Here is a 21,348-nt window from a genome sequence, read left to right as displayed (position 1 = left end):
GTTTGGGGATGCCACGACTGTGTCTACCTCTAACTCTGCCTGTAGGAGGAAAACATTGCCGCCATTAACCATGTGACTTACAGATGAGGTAATAAAAGAGCGGTTTACCACACCGCTAACCACACCCACTTTAAGCATGACTAAAGATGAATACGGACATAGGCGGTGAACTACGTCACTAGCCATGCCCATGGCTATGGGCGTTACGGGGGAAGGTATAAAAGACTTAACAACGGAAGTCTCGGTCTCTTTTTCCGGCTTTCAGCTTCCATTTCGGCAGCAGAAAACTACTTGGCTCATCTGGGTTACTTGTTTGGTCTCTTGTGAGTAATTTCTACAATAAATACTTACTCTTTCAGTAAGTGCACCGGTTATCGTTGCGGCATCATCCACCTGTTCTTTTTGAGGTGAGTTCTCTCTCAGACTCTGCCCCACCCCCACCCCCAGCTTCAGTTACAGGCATATATGTGTGTGTGGTTCCCAGCTTATTACATGGTGCTGGGTTCAGAGCTTTGCGTCTGATGATCACACAGCGAGTATTCTTACCATGAGTCATCTCTCTAGATTCTCAAAAGTTTTTATGTTTAAAAATGTGCACACCAGCCGGGCGGTGGTGGCACACGCCTTTAATCCCAGCACTCGAGAGGCAGAGGCAGGCGGATCTCTGTGAGTTCGAGGCCGGGCTGGACCGATAGCCTCCGAAACAATACAGAGAAACCCTGTCTTGTAAAAACCAAAAAAAAAAAAAAAAAAAAAAAAAAATGTGCACACCTTTGGCGTAAAATCGAGAAGATACAAAAAGGCTTTCACGAAACGTAATTCTCCCTCTTATAAGTGTCCACTTCTTTTTTTTTTTTTTTTGGTTTTCATTTTTATGTGAAAGAAAAGGTCTAAGAATCCCAGAAACCCAGCCTGACTGAAAATCTATTGTGATTTGGGATTTTGGGTTGATTAAGTGTTATAAAATTGAAAAAAATAGAAATCTTAGGAATAGTCCATGCATATTTGGACACCTGAGCTATGACAAAATGGTATTGCTGAGGTATGTAGAAAGAGAATGAACCCTGTCACATGCTATGTAAAATCAATTTTTAAGGCAAAGATTTAAAACCAAGGGGAGAAAAGGGTATTTTGTGACCACAGGAAAGAGGGATCCCTTATTAGATTACAAAAGACACTGGTTATGAAAGGAGAGATTATGTCCAGTGAAGATGCCTCTTTGGTAAAAGAGAACATACAAAATGAGCAGACAGGACACAGCCAGTATGGTACCAGGTATCTGGAATAATTCAAGAACTCTTGTAAAGCAACAGAGGGAAAATGTATTTCAGCTGAAAACCAGCTAATAGCAGCGAAAAGCATTTGATAGAGGAAAAAAATGTCAACAGATAGTAAGCGTAAGAAAAGCTCAAAAGAAAGCCAGTGATATGCCCTTTCATACCCACTAGATGCTAAAAGTCAGAAGTCTAAGCAAGGGTTGAAAGATATGTGACTTGCTGGGAATGCAGAAAAAAAAAAAAAAACATTGGTGCAATGCTACAATAAGGTCCCTAACCACTGCTCCCGGAACACCTGGAGGTGTATATACATGTCACTTGAAGATACCCATAATGTTTAGGGCAGCACTGTTGAAAATATCAAAGACCTGCAGACAACTCAGCTGTCTGCTGCTGCTGCGGTTTGAACACACGTGCTGTCCTCTTGTTTGGCTGTAGTTTCCATGCCCCACAAGGGCCCACTGTGGTAGATAGTCTGGTCCACAGATGGTGCTGTGAGGTGGTAGAACCTTAGGAGGCGGGGCCTTGTGGAGGTTCATGGTCACTGGGGATGACTGTGCTTCAGAACATAGTTCTTGTGAGGCTTGGAAGTTCTCCAGCACTCTGTGCCTGCGATGAGATGCACACGCTTGCTCACTCCTGCCACTGCTGTCTCCTGGGATAGCATGCTGACAAGAAGTGAGCCCATGCAGGTGCCATGCCGTTGAATTTCCAAAACCGCGAGCTTAGTAAACATTGTCTGCTTCTCAAGTATTTCACTGTGGTGACCAAAACCGGACTAATGCTAACGGATGCTCCAAAATTCATGATGACATCCTAACTCAAAGAGTGATAGTATTAAGACACAGGGCTTCTGGGAGATGGGGACTCCATAGACTTAACGCCTTTGTGGAGAGATCCCAGAAAGCTAGCTGCTGCCTCCCACCATTTGAAGTTACAGCGATGATTAACTGTCTGCAATACAGTAATGCACCTTCAGCCGAAAGCTTTATCTTAGACTTTTCAGCCTCTAATTTATAGGATTTGCATCCTATATAGTGTCTTTTTTTGTTTGTTTGTTTGTTTGTTTTGCATCTTAAACAGACTAAGACATCTGATGACAGAAGAGTGGATAAAGTCACTGTAAGAGTCACACAGAAAACTATACACCAGTGCCTGATGCCTCCGAAACTGGAGTTATAAACAGTTGTGAGCCATGTGAATGCTGGGGATTGAACCCAGGTCCTCTGCAAGAGCAGCCAGTGGTCTTCATCACTGAATCATTTCTTCATCCCCAACAAGTGCTACTTTTAAAGAATGGATGAGTCTCAAAAAGCAAAACAAAACAAAAAACTGCATGTTAAACAATTTTCAATAAAGCATTTCATAAAATTTAATTTCAACTTAGTTCTAAGTTAGCCATATGTAATATGTGTGATAAAACGTTTAAAACATAGGATTAAAAAAAATAAAATCATGCCAGGCATTGGTGGCGCACACCTTTAATCCCAGCATTCAGGAGGCAGAGGCAGGCAGATCTCTATGAGTTTGAGACCAGCCTGGTCTATAGAGTGAGTGCCAGGATAGGCTCCAAAATTACACAGAGATACCCTGCCTCGAAAAACAAACAAACAAATAAATAAAAAACAAATTCATGTAAAATTGCAGCAGAAGCATGCTGACCCACAGGATCAGATACAAGTTATTTTGGGTGTGTGAAACAGAAGCATCAGAATGTCTTGGCCTCCAGATTCCCATGCATACCTGTGCACACACAGCCTGTGCACAGACACACCCATATACACACATACTCACAAGAGAGTGAGACAACACAAAGGATCTGGACTGCAGTAATAAGAAAGTATGTGGAATGCTACAATTTGCATTAAAACATGGGACACAAGTATTTATCTTTTAAAGGTTACCAAGAATTGGCACTCATAAGTTCTTGCCTCTTGACATGACTTATAAAAACTAATTTTTTTTAAGAATGAAAACCGTATGTAGGAAATGAGATGTTAATGATGGCATGAGAGAGTGGGATTCAGTATCAAGGCTAGTGAAACCCATCACAGGGATGTAACTGAGAGAGCAAGGACCTGGAAGGGGATGGCAGCTGGGGACGTATGAACACATGCCTACTTGTGCCAGATAGGAACCAGTGACAGGCGAGTCCAACGTGGTGCATTAGTGAGTTTATTACTTATAGGACTGTTGGTGGGGGGTTAGTTACAAGAGTATAAGTGAATCAAAGGTAAATGTGTCACTGAAAGTCCCCCAAGCATAGGTGAATGACCCTTTCACAGGGCTCACCTAAGACCATCAGAAAACATAGATGTTAACATTGTAATTCATAACAGTAGCAAAATTGCAGTCATGAAGGAGCAACAAAAATAATGTTATGGTTAGGGTCACCACAACGCGAGGATCTGTATTAAAGGGTCACAACGTGTGGAAGGTTCAGAACCACTGCCATCATAACTGCATGCCTGAAGCCCTGTGCACAACTTGCAGGCAGCTGCAGACTCCTTACCAACAGTTGTTTGCTCTTTGTATGACTTTGGGAAGTGGTTTTTATGAATGTTTTAAGTTTCAGGAGCCATCTGAGACATGTTGAGTTTTGTTTACTTCCTGAATCTTGGAGCCTTCATGGGCCTCTCTCCAGGACAGAATATTTCATTTTGGAGGACAATGCTACCCAACATTCTATTCTTGTATTTGACTCTTGTATTATTTCTTCCCCCCTCTTCTACAGTGTTTCCTGAGCTTTGAAGACTATGCCTACGCCTATACCATAGTATAGATGTCAGACTATTTTCCTCAGTATATGACTGAGAACTATACCACACTAACAGTCAATCTCAGGAGACTGACTAGTTATGAGTCTCTGCAGTATACCTCCCATTGCAAAACAGAATTTTCCTTCCATGCCTGATTGATACTAATGGCAACAACAATCTATAGGTATAAGCATGAATGTTTAGAAAGCAGAGTGAAAATTATATCACATCAATTCAAGTACCAGTTGCTTTCCAAGTGGTCTTATGACCACCTTATAATCATGAGCTTTTTCTGTTGCTTAAAATATCAGATGTGAGTTCTTTCTTGTGTAGCAAGCCTTAAATCCAATTGTGAAATTGTTGCTTGTACCCATAACAAGCCACTACTACACCTGTGGACACATCTTGCCTAACACGTTGGTATTATAGCACACACAGTCTATAACTGTGGTGGTTTGAAGAGAAACACGTGTTCAAATGCTTGGTCCACAGGGAGTGGCACCATTAGGAGGTGTGGCCTTGTTGAAGTGCGTGTGATCTTGTTGGAGGAAGTGTGCCACTGTAGAAATGGGCTTTGAGGTGTTATGTGCTCAAGCTAATCCTAGTGTGTCATACAGTCTCCTTCTACTGCCTGCAGATCAAGAGATAGCACTCTCAGATCCTTCTCCAACACTATCTGCCTGCATGCCATCATGCTTCCAGTCATGACAACAAAGGACTAAACCTCTGAAACTGTAAGCCAGCTCCAACTAAATGTTTCCTTTATAAGAGCTGCTGTGGTCATGGCATCTCTTCATGGCAATAGAATACTAAGACAGAAGTTGCTATCAGGAACTGGGGGTATTGCTGCGATAGGCCTGAACATGTTTTTGTTTGGAGGAATATGGACTTTGGGTTAGAAAAGCAGTTGAATACTTTAAGTGGGGCTTAATGGGCTATTCTAGTAGGAACATGGAAGACAGTGGTGCTGAGGGTGATTTGAAGTGTGTGGACCCAGCTCAAGAGGTTTCAGAGGAGATTAATGTTAGTAGGTGATCTAGAGGCTGGCCTGTGATATTTTGGTGAAAAACAGGGCTGCTTTTTGCCCTTGTCTGAAAAGTCTGCCAGTGCTAAAGAGTTTGGATTCATTCTGTTGGCAGAGGAAATCTCAAACAGCCCAGTATTGACTTGTTGTGTAGTTATTACTGTTCACTCTTATAAAGATCTATAAAGAATAGGAACAAACCCGGGCAGGTGATGAAAATACAAAATGTACAGATTGAGGAGAAAAGGGGTACCCAGAAGTGGAATGGAGATAAGTCCGTGTTCAAGGAGATAAACAGATTAATAAATGGAATAAAGAGTATGTTGACCTCAGGACAAGGCCCCACCCAGCTAAGCTTCCTACTTGTGAAAAGGAATTAAAGAAAAGTTTAGTGCCACGTGTGATGGTACACAGAAGGCAGATGCTGGAGGATCTCTGAGTTTGAGGCCAGGCTGGTCTACTGAGCAAGTTCCAGGACATCCAAGCTTAGTCAGTGAAGGAAACCACTGAAGACAGAAAGCTGGTAAAGATGTAATGGAGAGATCTCTGATTTCAAGGCCAGAGAAAGTTCCAGGATAGCTAAGCTTAGCCAGTGAAGGAAATCATCAAAAAACAGGAAGCTGGTGGAGATGTAATTGAACAAGGGCCATGTTCCAGCCTCAGCAAAGTAGCAGAACTTGGCAGCTTGGCCACATGCTTCTGGCTTTAGAATCAGACAGATGAACCAGGTTGTGGAATCTCCTTCTGAGACTAAGGAAAGTCACTGGGGCAAGCCTCCATTAATTTTTTTTCATTTGTACGAGTTGCTGTGATCATGATGTCTTTTCACAGCAATAAAACCCTAACTAAGACAATAACTAAGCAAGACTATTGATGAAAATGTTCCCCCAGCAGTCCTCCTGGTACCTTCGAGCACTGTGAAATCCTGCCATCAGGAAGAAGCTTCTCATTCAGTCCTAGCTTGGTTTCTCCAAATCCTGTAACCAAAGCGTGAGATGTTGTGGTGGTTTGAATAAAAATGGCTTCTATGGGCTCTTGTATTTAAATGCTCGATCATTAGGGAGTGGTGCTATTTGACACAGATTAGGAGGTGTGGCCTTGTTGGAGGAAGTGTGTCATTGGGAGTGGGCTTTCAAATGCTTTAAGCCAGGTCCAGTGTCTCTCTTTCTCCTGTCTGTCCATCCGATGTAGAACTCTCAGCTACCTCTCCAGCACCATGTCTGCCTGTGTGCTGCATGAGGATAATGGAGCAAATCCCTGTAAGCCAGCCTCAAATAAATGTTTTCCTTTATAAGAGTTGCTGTGGTTACAGCAATGTAACTGACCAAGACAGATTGTATCTGTAACAGGAACTTGTAATGCTGTTCTTGCATGTAACCAATAGCAGTAACAATGGTTTGTAGGGCCAGGGGAACCTCCTTGGCCAACAACTTCAAAGTGAACATTTGTTGTCTATCTGGAATGAGTAGACATTTGTCTCCCCAGGAAGAGTTGTACATCATGACTGGTACCCAAACAGGGACCAGTAGAACCCAAGATAGCTTGGGGAGGAGTGGATGCATGGCCCCTACAGTGAGTGCCAAGACATGCACCCAAACACCCTGCCTAATTGCTGTTGTCAAAATCCAGCAGTCTAAAAGATCACATAAAAGTCTATTTTAGACCTGTCAAATGTATATATTTTATTATTAATGGCCTGTTAGAGTCAAGGTGTGACTATGATTTCTGACATCATAAATGGTCTTCAGATCTTGTGGACTCTCCTTTTATATTAATGTCAAAGGGAGTGAATCTTCCTTGATTTGCTCAATAAGCTACTCTCAATCATCATAACAAGGTTTAATGGATGCATTTTTGGTGAGATTTGAAAAATGTTCGCCTCTTCATGTGCCCTAAGGATCCATGTCACAGCCCCTCTTCTAATCGGGCACCTAATTTAAGTGAGGGAACTTTTAAGCAGAAAAGGGTGTCAGGGTTTATTCTCTTGACATCTATAATTAAATTTAATGAAGCTTCTATTTTAGTCCATTTGGGATAATAGAGCTAAGTATCCCAGACTGGGTAATTTGTAAATAATAGCAGTTTATTTCTCATGTGGCTGGAGCTTAGAGTATAATATCAAATTACCAGCAGATTTGGTGCCTGGTAAAGATGTCTTTTATTTAAAGTCGGTACCTTATTGTCTTCATGTAGTAGAAGAGAAGGGCTATTAATATATTATTACTTCTATAAAATAATGAGTCGTTAATATTATTACTCATGTTTATAATATACCTTGATAACATTCACTCCACCCCTTTAATCCCCTATTCCATTCCTAAAAATTCCCTTTCTGTTTTCATGTCTTTTAAACAGTGTGTATAAATTATTTTTCATAATATTTACAATGAAATATAAAAAACCTTCCAGTCATCCCTAATACTACCCCTGCTAAGTTCAACACACACACACACACACACACACACACACACACACACACACACACACGATGTGGCTGTTACTCTCATGAACTCAGTAGCTGTGGCTACTTGTACAAGATCCCATCTTTGAGGATGTGGGCCCGGGTAGGGGTCCCATGCTCCGGTGGATGCCCCACACCCTTGTACATATGGACAGTGTTAATTGGATTCAGTGGGTCATCAAAACTATTTTAATTGAGTTTTTGAGACAGGGTCTCATATGGCCCCATTTCACCTCAAACTTGCTATGTCGCTGAAGACGACCTTCAAATGGGCCTCTTGCCTTCTTCTCCCGAGATCCGGGGTCACAGGCTTGCACCTGGTTTTTATGAAGTGGAGGGGATTGGTTACCCAGGGCTTTGTGCCTGATACGCAAGCATATACCCTGGCCTTACATCCCCAGGCCTTCCTTGTCTTTATTATTATTTTAATCCAGTGTCTGGATATGAAAGAAAACATGGTATTTGTTTTTCTGAATCTGACTTTTCTTAATGTGTTGACTCCCAGTTCCATTTCCCTTAAAATGACATGATTTTGCTCTTTATAGCTAAATAGTGCTCAATTATGATATATATCACACTCTAGCCATTCATCTGTTGATGGTCACGTAGACTCATTCCATAGTTGGCTAATATGAATCATGGCAGGCTTCTGTTTTTAGAGGTGTGTGTGTGTGTGTGTGTGTGTGTGTGTGTGTGTGTGTGTGTGTGTGTGTGTGTGTGTTTATGTGTACCATCTGCATGCAGCTGCCTGAGGAGGCCAGAGAGCATTGGATCCCCTGGAACTGAAGTTACTGGCTATTGTGTGTTTCTAGGTGTTGGTTCTGGGGACTGAATTCCAATCCTCTGGAAAAGCAATGTGTGCCCCTAACTGCTGAGTCATCTCTCCAGCCCCCAGGACACTTTTATAATGGCATCAATCCAACTCTTGATAGCAGAGGTCTGTTATCCTAATCGTCTGATTAAGAGTCCATCTTAACCTGAGCATAGACACACTCCAGGCACAGCATATTATAAACTTTGCCTCTTTCCAGTTACTGTTTGTTATGATATGGATTTTCACATTGTAGGACTGTTCATTTTTCTTAATTTGTCCTATCAGTGTTAGCACACACACCTTTCTGCTAACTTTTATTAAAAACAGAAAAGCAGCTGGCATTTGTCACACCTCTCCTCATTTCTTGTACACCTCACCATCATGGCTGTCCTCACAGTTCGTGTTTAGCCAGTGCGAGCCTGGAGCTAGCTGTATTCAGATATTGATTGTGATGTTTTGTGTGGCGGCCTCCTGTCGTCTCCTTGGGGCCCTCAGGTAGAGTTGTCACTGGAGATAAACAGATGCTTTTTTGGAGATCTTTGCACATCTGTTGCACAACTTCACCCCATTTGTGTCACCCAGACACCCACCTAAAGGTTTCTCTCTCACACCACTGGGGTTTCTTGAATTCCTGCTCTTTCCTGTGGCTCAGATTGTTTCGTTTTTTTTTCCAGCAGAAGACCTGAGGAAGGATCTAAATGCTTCCTTTGATCGAATAAAGTTTATTTTGGGAACTGGAATTGGAGGTCTTCCCTCCCTGTTTACTCGATGTTTCCTTGCGGAAGAACGTGTGGGACCTTAGGTGGGTCACATGCTTCTGCACCAACCAGCGTTTCTCTCTCTGACAAGAAAACGTGTCCTGACCTTGTGCTTCAAATGCCTACCTAGGTGAGTTTTGGAGGAGGGACAAACATCCTCTCCGTGTCTCCTCACTGGCATCATCAACCTCCAGGAGTGCTTACATCAGAAGCACTTTAGTCCCCCTGTGCCGTTTTATGAACATTAGCTGCGACCTCACCAATAAGCAAAACCATGCAAACTCATTATTAGTTTGTCAGTGTTTTCTGATGAAGGAAGTTCTTCTGTCTTGAATTAGTGAGTGATTACTTTCTATTGACCCACAATGGAGGAATTTTCATATAAACAAGCCTCCGTTATCTATCTCAGGCTTCTGAATAATGACAGTTTTCATTATGTTATCAAAAATGAGGAATCACAATACCCCTCCTCATGGGTATGGAGCAGCTTAGGAGGAGTGCTGGGTTGGAAAGACATGTCACCTCACCACCGAGGCTAGGACCTGAATCAGCTTATTTTGGAATGATGGCTTTTGCATCACAGGCTTCTAGAAGCAAGTGTGGTTGTGGCCCATATACATATTCCTGAGCATATTTTCCAGACATGGATTTTGTGATGTCCTTTGGTTTTGGTTTTACTTTACAGCTCTATTAATAAAAATCCTTGTTTCAAACTTATTGTCTTTGACAAATCCTAGCAGCCCTAGTAGGCTACTGTTTAATATAATAGAGTTATTGGTTCCCACTTAAGTAAGAACACTTCAGTTGACTGAAGAAGGAAGAGGGGTTAATATTTTGATAAAGGAGAGACCAAATTATGGGCATAATTTCCTTTTTGTGTGGTTAATTTATCTGTATGTGACCATACTTAACAACATGGATTTTTAAAAATTAATTCTTTGGAAATTTCATACACGTGTATATTATATTTGATCACATCTACCCCTTTCCTTCCCTCAAATCACAAGGCTTCCTTCCCAACAGGTTTCCCTCCCTACTTCATGTTCATTTTTTAAAAATGTGAAACCCACTGGGTTCAATTAGTATTCCATATATTCACATTAATGTGGGGTCATCCATTGGGTCAACCTACCGGTAGCTACCCCCCAAAATGACTTTCCCTCCCCCAGTAGCTATCAGATGTCAATAGCTCCTCGGTTGGGGTGGGGGTGCCAGGGGGTGCTTATAAGCTCCTTCCACTTCATGTCGAGATTTTTACCTCATTTAATCTTGGACAGGTCTTGAGAAGGTACCCACAGCTGCTGTGAATTCACAGTGCTGCAGCCATGGCATCTCCAGAGGACAGTTTTTCCCAGCACCCTGTCCCTCATCCTCCAGCTCTTTGAATCTTTCTGTCATCTCTCCCGTGATGTTCCGTCAGCATTTGTGGAGGAGGGTTGCTATCACATCCCATTGGCTAAGCACTCACAATTGCTTATGTTCAGCACTTCCAACTAATGTATCTCCATATTAACCATTATCCACTCTAAAAAAAAAAAGGTCTCTGATCAAGGTTTGGAGGAGTACAAAAACAAGTATTTTGAAAGTAGTTTGATCACCTAGCAAAACAATATCAATACATCCTCGTCTTGAGGCTATGACATCCCTAGTTATGGACCATGTTGACAGTAGCAGATATGAATTTCCTCCTGTGGTGCAGGCCTCAAATCCAACCAAGAGAGTGGTTGGTTATCCTATACCCTACTTTGTCTCTATTGTATCAATGAGCACATCTTGCCTAAAAGGTTGTAACCGTTTGCAGCAGGCAGGATCCGGTGTTAGGTAATGGATGTCTTTTCTCTCCCAGCAGCCTACATTGCTCTTTCCAGGACTGAGAGCTAGCCAGTGGGGAGAGCTTCCTAGCCAATTCAAGATTGATTTTTCTATGCTCTGCATCCAAAGCATGTGGTTTCTTCTGCAATGGGGTTTTCCTATCCAGTTATGGTGGACTTCTAAGAGCAGTGCAATAACCTGTATTATGTGGATTGCTTTGGGGCCTCCCTGACCAATAAGCCATGGGGAGGTGATTCTCAACATGAGTGTTTTTTCCTTGTATTTTCTCCATTTACTGTTGAGTGTAAGATACTTGCTTTCAGGTGGAAGAAGGAGGTTTAGAAAGGCCCATCAATTTACTCTGGTTTAACTATTAAAGAGGACTACACTCAGGAATTATGACACGCCTATATTCTTTGGAATAGTCTATAGTAAGAAATAGGTATCTGTTGATGGGATCTTTATTTTTAATGTGTAAATCAAATCAAAGCCTGCGCTTGCTAAACAAGCACTACACCACTGAGCTCTGTCTTCAGCCTTGTGTGACTCAGATACCATATACCTCACCCCGTGTTACTCATTTGTATTACCTTAATGTACTTCCTGGAGTACTAAATATGAACCCCAAGAGAAATTTTAACTCAAACAAACCTAATGATAAATTGGAAAATGTTTAAGTGCCATTCTTGCTGTACTAAGTGCTAGTCAAGAATTTATTTACTTATTGCTCTTACTCGTTTACTAAAACCATCCTCTAGAAGATTTATTGTGTAGCTTACAGTAACACTTTCTTTTTCCAACTTTATTTTTCATGCATATCTGTTTTTTATAATTGTGTTGTGAAAGTTTTCAGGCCATGTTGGCATCTGGGAGAAATGAGTTTGTCTCTTGGTTCTGCCATCATGAATTCTGGTGGAGAGGAAGTGTGGAATGCTTGAAGTGATTAAATTTTCTGGGCCATCTGGTCATCAAGAAAAGACTGTGTTTTCAATTTCACAGTGAATAAGAAGTTATTAAGGAAAGAGAATATTTAGTTTAAGGAAGAAAGAAATCATACTTTACGCCTACCTCTAAATGCTTCCTCCTGCTTTAACTGTGGACAGAAGGGCAAGCTAGGAGGAGCAGCCTTAGGTGGAGCTACATGGTGGTGCTGTCCGTGCCTCAAAGGAAAGCGTGGAGGCCATGGTCTCTGATAGATGGACAAAGTGTAAGGGGCAGCCACTCGCAAAGCAATCATTCCTAATGGTCTCCTTTCTCCCCAAACAATTCTTATGGAAGGAAAGTGAATCACAGGGGTGAATTTTTCTCATGCCACAAAGGAAGTTAGAGCACCTGGCTCCTTCAAGTGTGCTGCCAGGGCCTCTGATGCATGCATCAGTTGGGGAGTGATGAGTCACATGCAATTGGTGAGCATCTGTCCACTCCTCTGCTTATCGTACTACTTCATGCTTTAAACATCCAAACAAGGCTTATGTTTTATTTACTACTCCGTAAGTACAGCACCAACTTCAAAAGAGACTTGGAAAATCAACACAGAAAGCACTAAACATTGAAATCGGAAATCTGGTAGAGATGATGGTAGACAAGATTATAAAAAAGAAAAGCGCTTGGAAATGAGCTTGTCTACTGCCTGCTCTTGCATGCCACCATCTCTGCAAGTCCCCCTTGTTCCACCTAACACACACACACACACACACACACACACACACACACACACACACACACACACACACGGAGTTCACACCCTAGGGCGTGCGTGGGATGGGGCCACCCACAACTTCGCGATAGATTTGTAGCCCCGCGGCTATACAGATGTGGTTGACTTCCTTCAAAGTTCACTTAGTTACCAAGCACAGAAAGACTGGTTCTTGACGGTTGCCCTGATAGCCTTTGGAACACTGGAGTGCCTCTCAATGCAAGAATCCTCCTGGGTTTCATTCAAAGCCTCCATAAGGAAAGCAAGGGATAGGGCAGGAGCAGAGGCCAGACAAGAGGACTAGAATGGGGAGTCTTGACAGCCAAGAGTGCAGTCAGTTTCCAGATGAGTGGCTGAAACCAGGCTGGGCTGGGGCTTGACAGAGCTGATCTGGGATGGCGCAAAGGACCGAGTCAGGGAGGGAGGACCTTCATCCAACGTGAAGACATTAGACCATATTCCCAGCTAATAGTGGAGAATTTTAACGGCACTGTCCCTGCCTGCAACATGACTCACATTTCCCTGTCTTCCCAAACCCATCATTCAAGCTGGGGCACAGATCCTCAGCTTGTGGGGCCCCTCCAGATGCAAGAGTACTGTGTCCAGCACAAGCCTCGAGGTTCTCTCATGTCCTCTCTACTGCTCATGTGTACTCTGCACTTGAAATCTGAGCCTTTCCTAAAGCCGGGTGTAATGACCCCCAGCCTTCCTGCTCCCATCCTTCCTTCTGCCTCCTGACTTACTCCCATGTTAACCAGGGTTCTTTGGAGAAGTGGAACTAGCAGGAGGTGTGGATAAAGGCAGATGCTTGCTTTAAGGGGTTAGCTTCTGCAAGTATAGAGAATGGTAAGTCTAGATTCTATGGGTGGGCTGGCAGGCCAGAGACCCAGAAGGACTCCATATTATGGTCCAGGTCTACAGCTATCTGTGAACAGAATTCCTTCTTGCTTGGATGAAAAGCAGTCTCCTCATTAGGTTTTCTAAGAATGGAGTAAGGCCTACATTATGGGTGACAGAGTACTCAGAATCCACAGTTTCCACCCATCTGCCCCCCATGCACAAATATACCTCACTTTGTGTTTGACCGAGTATTTGGTCTCTGTAGCCCATTCATATTGACATAAGAAGATCACCATCACACTGTTTCTTTTCTAGCTGTGACTACCTAGTAACTGGTTTCCTTCCCTTCTTTCTCTCTCACTGTGTAAGCACTGAATCTGCTGTATGTCTGTCAACACTTACGTCACTCCTGGATCTTACATCACTCTTGGATCTTATGTCACTCCTCAGATCTTACATCACTCCTCAGATCTTATGTCACTCCTGGATCTTATGTCACTCCTTAGATCTTACATCACTCCTCAGATCTTACGTCACTCCTCAGATCTTACGTCATTCCTGGGTCTTACGTCACTCCTCAGATCTCACACCACTCTCGGATCTGCCTTTCTGCTGAAGCTGCTTCACACAGAAAACAAAACAAAAAAAAGCCCAAGTGCAACAGTGACACAAGCATGTGGTTTCTGGCCCGTGGGGTTGATGGGAAGGCAGTACATGATTCACAAATCAACCTCCTCTTTCAGACACAGAGAGTTGCATGGATATTCCAGATTCTGGCCTAATGCACCACCCACTGCTCAACTCTCTGCTCTTCCTCACTGCCCTGGACCTTTGAGTGGTCTTGCTTCAGTTGCAGGAGACAAGTCAGGAGCTGATAAAGCCCAGTAGCTGTTCACACCCTTTCTTCAGAATACACCCAGAGCTCTGCCTCTTCTCCATTTTAACTTTCCCAGTGAAGAATTTCCCGCATTAGCTCCTCACCAGTGTTCTCTCAGTGTGCTAACTTCTGACTTTTGTACTGCTCAAGGTTATGTTTGATGGCTGCTTCATTCAGAAAGTCACAGGATGCAGTAGCTAAAATATCCGGGCTTCAATACCTGGCTCTCTGTGTTCCACCAGAGAACACAGTTGATCATCTAACCCTGAGACCAGTGTCTGCAGCAATTACACACATCCGGGAGACTTCTGACATCCTCTAGTGCCTACTCCTGAGGTTTCTCTTTGGAGGCCTGAAGCCATTATCACCTGACTTCTGATTCTATTGTCCCTGCTGTGGTAGTCTATTCTGTCTTTCAACTTGACTTCCCTGTCAGATGTCCACCTTTCACTCATACATTTGTCCCAACAACTCAAGAGCAGGCAACCTCCAATATGTTTGGAAGTGATAGGGCACGACAGTGTGTAGTTAGGCAGATGCTACCAGTCACAGAGTAACAATGGGAGGAAGAGGAGCTGGTGTGTTAGAAGGAATATGCTGTATGTTGGCCTTGTTACGTCTCAGGTATTTGAGGAGCATGTGTAACTGTTGTGACCTCTTTAGGACTTTTATTATTCTAGATCAAATTCCTACCAGAAAGGCCATGGAGTTCACTTTTCATCTGAAAAGTATAAATGAAAGGGACAGTGATAATTTCTCACCCCAGTAACGTAAAGAAGAAAGGATTTGTTCTATGTAACTGAAGTCTCTCCTACAGCAGGGATGCTATGCACACTCTTCAGAGGAAAGACTTAACTCCAGCAGTTTCAGCCATCTCTCCTCTATGATATCTCCCTTACGACCTTTGCATAACTGCTAGTGTGCTGAAGTTCATTGTGAAGGCGTGGACTCTGAGGCCAGTGAGCTAAGAGCAGGGGGAAGACACCTCTGAAAGCAGCAAGTTTTATTATTTTATTATTACTAGTTTCTGTGGAATTATCCAATAAGGTTCCTTTAAAAATGTCTCTACCATTTATTCATCAGTTTTTCTGGGCATGTGATACCATTTCTTTTTCAAAAGTGTTAGCCAACAGGGAGAGTAATGAGGATCCACAGGCATCTAAAGGAGTCCATCACTTGGCCACTGGTAACACTAGCTTTGCCTCCAAGACAGGCTTGACAGAAAACATGTGCTCAGACAACTGACTCTGGCTCCCATCCTGTATAGACTCATCGGCCACATGTCCACATTTCACTCCTGCACATGGCGCTGCTCAAGGGTAAGGGGCCTCCAGAACGTTTGGAAGTGGTAGGGCACGATGATGTGTATGTGATGTGCTCTCACCCTTCAGGGCCATTTCCGGGATCAATGATAGCAGATACTAAGTGTTACATATGTGCATATGTGCCCATGCACATGTAATGTGATGGCTGAGCATTTGAAACAGGCCTTGTCTCCTCTGACCTGCCACAGAGATCGTGTCAGGATGGCAGGTACATGTGCAGCCTCAACAGGAGCTCACAGATCATGGCATGCTGGGCGTGGGGCAGAAGGCTTTGTTATTTCTTAGGTACTTTCCCCATTCTTCTGCACCCAAGTCCCTTCATACAAGAGCTTCAGGAGACAGTACAACTCTTTAAAAATAAGGGATGTGGCCATTTTCCCCATTATCACACTGTTATGAACACACTGCTATAGGAAATCAATAACTCTTTCAGTGGGATATTGTAAAATTTTAAATGAGGAACATTTTAAAACTATTTTTAGTTTCGGCGAGACTGGAGAGGGAATAGAAGACTGGAGAGGTCCTGTAGATGTCCTACAAGCCTGATCCTTGATGCATTTACACTCAGAAAGGAGTCAGTAGAATGTGAAGAAAAGGAGAGAAGTCAACTGACCTGCTTTCAAATACTGAAGTATATCTAATGGTACACCCAAGTCCCAAAATGACAGAACTAGGTGGCGAATACATGAATGAGTCCGCCAGTGATTCTGAGAGTAAGTTGGGCTCTGTGGGATGTCCCTTATCCTCATCAGCTAACTTACAAATTATTGCCATGTGCTCTAGAGCCTGGGGGCTCCTTGCTATTCCTAAAATGGAAGTGAAAAATGATGGTGCTAACATCCTCATTAATTCATTAGCTAATTCTGCCACCAAGTAATCATTGTCACTCACCTAGTTTTTGTCTTTTTCTCTAATGTATAGAGTCACTCCACATAATATATGCTTGTCATTCAGTCTGTGTGTCAATATTCCAGAAGCAGTAGTGTCCCTGGGCCAGGAAGCTAACCTTCTGAAGCTGGTGACAATAGATCTTTCATTGATGAAACCAAATACATTCTACTAAGAATATTGATGAAGCTGTGGGAGCAGCTTCCACAGAGGCTATCCATACAGATAAATCAGGAGAAGACATATAGCAAATATGGGTGATCCTGGTGTCATGGCCTTTGACAGTTTCTTATTACTTTAATATTTTTTTCTATCATCTATGGGTGTGAGTATGTGCCAGGCTACACTGAATTTTCCTCTGCTTCCTGGAATTGCAATGGTCAATTTTATGTATTAATTCTTAAAGAATAATGTATTTTTCTGTGAGGAGGTGGTATTTCAACTCAGTAATATGACTTTACTTTCTAAATACACTAAACTAAATTAGTTGAAACATTGAATTATTGGAGCCATCCTAAACAAAATTTTTATTTATCCATGCTATAAATTATTTTTCAGTCTATTCAATTTGTCATCTACTGATTAATTCACATTTTCTTATACTTCAGGATATGAAGCAATCATTTATGTTTCAACTGTAATTAATGTCTACTTATACATATATGCATATATGAGAAAGTAATTACATTCTCTTTATTTCCAAGATAAAGTCTGAGAATTGGAGTTAAAACAACACTAGTATCCTGTATTCCCACTTGTTTCCCTTTGGTTGCCTCTTTAACCTCAGGGCTCACTGAGTACTGTCTCAAATTCAATTTGGGGATTTAGTTAGTTGAGGTTTTCAGATCGCTCTTAATATTTTCCCATCTCGACTGGAAGTTGGGCATTTTAATAAAATATGTTTAAGTTGCTGACTAAGGCAAAGACATAAGTTCTACCAAGAATTTCTTAAAACTAAATCCTAAATTAGATTACCTTAGATGTGAGCTACCTGATGATTGAATACTGTAATCGTCTCCGGCTTTTCTCCTAACTGCTCATCCATTGTTGAGGCTATGAATATTTATCAAGTGTCTACAACCTGTCAGACAGCGTGAGATGCTGGGGAAATGTAGATGACAAACCACAGTCTATGCCCTCAGTTGTACTTAGGAGGCTGGCAAGGCTGTGTGGGAATTCACTGGCTAATGGAATCAAGGCTAGATTTCAAGTTTTTGTTCTCTGTCAATTAAAACAAAATTTAGCAGCCTTCCTGGAAAAATCAAGCTTGCCTCTGGCCGCCAAAGTTTCCAAGAGACTTGCAATATGGTTGTTGTAAATCAATATTCTCACACCCGAAACGGGCCTAATCTTACCGTGGGGCCTGATAAATAGATTCCCATGCCCTGTGCAAGTGGTCTGACTCAGTAGATCTGAGGTTGGAGTGACATTAATTTGGGTTTCTTTTTTTTCATATTTTTTTATTTAACTTTTTACTAATTTGGGTTTCTAGCAGGTCCACAGGCCAAGCAGTGGACTCTAGGGAGCTCAGTTTGGTCACCCTTGCTCTAAATTATCATGTTGCTTGATGGTCTATTCTTAGGGACAGCAGCGATGCTAACAACGGCGATGAGAAGAGAGAACATTTAGTGAGCGTTTGTGGAATGTCAACTGTTTTGCCCCTTGTGTTGACCCTTATGTTTAACCCTCACAACAATTGTGACGTGGACTCTGCCAGTTCTTTCTATAAGTGAGAAAATGAGTTTGTGGAGGGGCCAATGTTCACAAGGTTCCAGGGTTCATAAGTGGCAGAGGTCAGGACTTAATCTTTAGGTCATTCATGTACTCCAACCATCAGGCTCTCCTACCCTCCTGTGATAGCCAGCACATCTGTGCAGTGAACACTGTGATGCCCCTTGACAGATGCATGGGCAGGGGCTAGACCTGTCTGCACTCAACCCTGCACCTTGTAGGATTCTGAATAGATCGCTCTCCAGGCTCCTGGGGAAGAGCTTCAGTCAGTTGTCTATTCTAGTGGCTAGGAGGCTTTTGAGATGGGAACTTCCTGTTTAATTAGGAAAAATTCTTCCCTTTTACAGATTTTTAAAACATTAAATGACTTTTTTAAAGATTAAAAATGATTTTAAAAAAGCTAACTATAGCACAGTACACTGGTGAATGAACGCATCTCTAGACCAAAGCAAACATGACCAGGAGGGCTGGAACGAGGTTTGCTGCCTCTTCTGGAAGGTCAGACAACCCCTTCCCGAAGCTCCTTGTCCACATTCGGCCTGTTGACAAGGTGTCTGCAGAGTGAGGCTTCATTCTCCTGACCTGTCCCCATTAAAGTTCGTTTCTGTTCTTGTCCTGATGTGAAAATAGCAGGTATCTGCTATATTAATTAACAGTTCTCTGGGGAGGGTTCAATGGCTCTCCTTCCCCCAGGGTAAGGAACGGCAAAGAATGTGCTAGAGTGTCCGTCAACAAGCCAGGAAGGGTGTCTTGTTTCCTGGTTAGATGCTGTGGCTTTCACTGCAGGGTTACTAACCAGAGTCTGCTCCCACCCACAGAGCAGGGAGCGCTTTCAGTGCGTGCTCAGAAACACGGCCGGCTATGCAACTCCGTCCTGACTCTTCCCTTTCCCTTCATATTTTATCCTTCTATTTTTTTTTCCACAAACTATTACTAAGTCCCATCACTCTTCAAGGGATTACATTGTTTCCCATATCTGGTGGCTGATCGTTCTCTGTGTCTCTTGTCTTTTCAGTGATAATTATACACCTACATTGTGTTGAGTGGAGACTGGCTGTCTTTATTTACCAGACACCAAGCTTTAAAAATGAACTCCTGTCCAAGAGACTATCTCATAGCCTGTCCAGTCCAGCTGTTAAGCTCAAGGAGACCATGATGATGACAGTTATTACAAGTAAAGCGTGGGTACAGGAAAAAGCCACGGAAAGATTGTAGACTGACCAAGTTATTCTGAATTTGACGTTCATGAAAATGGGGTCCGATCGAAGAACAGAACTTTGTCACTCGGCCCCTCCCGTATGTATGCCCCATTCCATCACAGGTCCCTCGGCCCTAATAAAAGTCACCATGTCCTAGCTGTGTCACAATCAATCTTGTATCCTCACGGTGTGGTTCTGCAAGCTGACCTCTACACCCGCGCCAAGGCGTGCTTGTATGTGCACATCATGCGTATTGACTAACTAAAGACACAGCTCAAGCAGGGAAAGGGCAAATGCTTGTTCTCCTTTGTTTACTAAAGCCCAAGGCAAGGAACTGGTCTTTATCGTGTTTCAAAGGCTGCTAATTCCTTTCTAGAAGGCCATCCTAAGAACTCTGTAGGTGGAGGCTGGAGGAATGACTCAATAGTTATGAGCACGTGTTACTCTTTTTTTTTTCCGAGACAGGATTTCTCTGTGGCTTTGGAGGCTGTCCTGGAACTCACTCTATAGACCAGGTTGGTCTCGAACTCACAGAGATCCGCCTGCCTCTGCCTCCCGAGTGCTGGGATTAAAGGCGTGCTCCACCACCACTCGGCTATACGTGTTATTGTAGAGGATAGGGGTTCAGTTCTCAGCAACTACATAGAGGCTCACAAACACCTTTAATTACAGTTCCAGGGGATCCAGCATCTGCTTCTGACCTCTTCGGGAACAAGCACACATGTAGCAAAATGCTTATACACATAAAATAAATCTTATTTAAAAAAAACAAGAAACAAAACCTCATGGATGTAAACTCATTTAACAGATTTCAATATTCTGCATTTAATACCACACTGCAGCTTAAAACTGTAACATCTCTGACCCTCAGAAGTCTCTTCATAGTGCTCCCAAGCCCCTCCCACACAATCCATGTGATTAATGAAACTTCTCCAATGAGATGTTCTAGGCTTACCTTGTAGCCTCTCTGCACCCCACCTGGAATCTGCTGTTTCTTTGCCAAGGCTGGGTTCTTTTAGTGAGACAATAGGTCTTTCAACTGCTTCTTCCAATGTGTTCTGCATCATTGGGGAAAGTTTTCTGACTTCCCCAAGCTCCCTCCACTGTAGCTTGATGTGGTGGTTTGAAAGAAAATGATCCCCAAAAGGAGTGGCACTATTAGCAGGTGTGGCCTTGCTGGAGGAAGTGTGCCACTGTAGGGGTGGGCTTTGAGATCTCTTTTTCTTTATGTGCATGTGTGCCTGTGTGGGAGTATTGCACGCCAGTGCAGGTACTCCCAGACACCAGAGAGTGCCAGTCACACTGAAGCAGTTACAGGCAGTTGTACCTCACCTGGCATGGGCGTGGGAACCAAACTTGATTGAGTTCTTAGCTTCTGATCCTTCTCCCCAGCCCCAAGAAGTGTTCTTAACACATACGTTCCATGGGGGAAATGGGAGGGCTAGGATTTATTCTTTTATGTATGAAACGGCCTCTCATGAGCATAAAAATGCAGACTTGCTGCAAGATGGCTCCTCTCTCTTGCCTCTGGAGGACGGCAGCCCTGAAATTGAAGTCAACATTCTCTCCTCCAGCCTGGCAGGCCCTGTGTCCTTGTAAGGGACTGTGAAGTCACAGCCTCTGTAGTTTTCTGAGCTGGTGCTGGCCGTCTTCGCTGATCCCAGTGCCGTGCTGCTTGGAGCTGTTGCTGACGGTTTCTTTTGAGTATGGACAAGGCCGGAGGCCACCTTTGATTGGCATTTCCTTTATTAGCTGGGAACACTGAAACAATAGGCCCTTAGACTGCGTGCCAGCGCTGGTGTTTGGCCCACAAGTGTCTCTTGGTGACCTTTATTTGCATTGGCCTGCAGATAATAGTCAGTTTCCTTAGTGAGGAGGAGGTAAGAG

General features: G+C 43.0%; 1 long non-coding RNA gene across 2 annotated transcripts; it reads left to right on the top strand.

The window, feature by feature from the left end:
- The first annotated feature begins 260 nt into the window (after nucleotides 1–260).
- LOC121139386 lies at nucleotides 261–19,640 on the top strand. Of its 2 annotated transcripts, none has more exons than XR_005876346.1 (3): nucleotides 261–407; nucleotides 9,013–9,223; nucleotides 19,278–19,640. It is a non-coding gene; the product is annotated as an uncharacterized LOC121139386 (long non-coding RNA). The 2 variants fall into 2 exon arrangements; XR_005876345.1 differs by having other exon boundaries at nucleotides 9,010–9,223.
- The last annotated feature ends 1,708 nt before the right edge of the window (nucleotides 19,641–21,348 follow it).

This window comes from Mesocricetus auratus, unplaced genomic scaffold (genome assembly GCF_017639785.1).
Source record: "Mesocricetus auratus isolate SY011 unplaced genomic scaffold, BCM_Maur_2.0 Super-Scaffold_15014, whole genome shotgun sequence".
Taxonomy (NCBI): domain Eukaryota; kingdom Metazoa; phylum Chordata; class Mammalia; order Rodentia; family Cricetidae; genus Mesocricetus; species Mesocricetus auratus.
This window is presented reverse-complemented; position numbering and strand designations above follow the sequence as displayed.